Source organism: Oratosquilla oratoria, chromosome 43 (assembly GCF_046742065.1).
Source record: "Oratosquilla oratoria isolate Oo_2021 chromosome 43, ASM4674206v1, whole genome shotgun sequence".
In the NCBI taxonomy this organism is placed as follows: Eukaryota; Metazoa; Arthropoda; class Malacostraca; order Stomatopoda; family Squillidae; genus Oratosquilla; species Oratosquilla oratoria.
In genome coordinates, this window is record NC_134819.1 from 13019361 (window position 1) to 13021145 (window position 1785).

The following is a 1785-nucleotide window of genomic DNA, read 5'->3' on the forward strand; positions in this document are numbered from 1 at the left end:
GACTTCTACATCAGTTACCATGCTTTCGCGGCTAGTGATCAATAGATCGAGTAAGTTTCCATATCTTATGGGCTCTTTTATATGCTGAATTAAGTAATTGTCACCAAGAAAATCAATCAAGCGACTACCTATATGGCCATGTTCAAGGGTCATCCAATCAATGTCAGTAAAATTGAAATCACCCATTATCAATAAATCCCGGTTGCAGAAACTAGACAGTTCTTGAAATAACAGTTTGTCGTCTGCTAATGACAATGTCTTTGGCCTATATATTACACCTATATTCATTTTTTGTCCATTTGTTTGGGTTAACTCAACCCACAAACTATCATATGCATCCTGTTTCAATTTCTCTAAAACACAAGCATGAACATTGTTTTTAACGTACAACAGAACACCCCCACCTTTCTTGTGGTTTCTATCCTGATGAAAGTGTTTAAATCCCGCAATATTAAGTGTATATATATATATATATATATATATATATATATACATATATATATACATATATATATATACATATATATATATATATATATATATATATATATATATACATATATTCTCCAGTCTCCCCTGTCCTCCCCATCCCTCCATGATTACCTCCCCCCCAAATCACCTTCCCCTCCCTCCCGCATCATTACGTTAGTCCTCCAACATCAGCTGATATTCTGATGTCTGAAGTTATAGATAGAAACAGAAATAAACAAATAAAAATAAATTTGAAAAACTCACACTACGTTTATATAGTTAGAGATACCATCACATTACTCCTCCACCTCCACCTCTTCCACTTCTCCACCTCCTCTATTTCAAGTCCACCTTCCACCTCAAACTGCTTTAAAGTTATACGACCTCCACATTTGTGTCGCTGGGCTTCCTCTCCCCACCTCCTCCCCTCTTTTCCCCCCACTCCCAACTCCTCTCCCCCCACTCCCCACTCCTCCCCCCACCACGTCTATCTCCCCTTCCCTCCTCCCCCTCTCCTTCAAAATACTCTTTTTCCCTCTCTCGTTTTCATTCTCTCCCCCCCCTTTTTTTTTATCCTGTATCTTTATCTCCCCCTCTTCTCTGTGTGTCCCCCTTTTTTTTCTCCCGTCTCCCCTTTCTTTTCTTCCCCTTCAGGCACCGGTGGGAATTGTTTTAGGTGGTATTCTTAAAAAAAATATTTCCTTATATAAATCTTGTATAATCCCTGAAAGGGAAAGATTTATATAAGGAAAGATTTTTTTTTAAGAATACCACCGTAAGGATCATTCGGTGGTATTCTTAAAAAATTCTTTCCTTATATAAATCTTATCTAACTTTTATATAAATCCATGGATAGGAAAGATTTATGTAAGGAAATATTTTTTTTAAGAATACGGTGGCATTCTTAAAAAAAAATCTTTTATGTAAGAATCTTACGGTGGTATTCTTAAAAAAATATTTCCTTATATAAATCTTTCCCTTCCAAGGATTTATATAAGAGTTATATAAGGAAAGTTTTTTTTTTTTTTTTTTTTTTTTTTTTTTTTTTTTTTTTTTTTTTTTTTTTTTTTTTTTTTTTTTTTTTTTTTAAGGAATACCACCGTTAGGACATCCATGGACGTCTGAGCGTGTTGCTATTAACAATGTCCGGCCACACAGACACATACTGTACAAAGGGCCAAGGTTACGGTGTCTGAGGCACTTTAACAACGTCTGGTGGGAAATTCTCACCACTACTCTGTTTGTGTGTGTGTGTGTTCGTGGGTGTGGGTGTATGTGTGTATTCGTATGTGTATGTGTTGTGTGTGTGTGTGT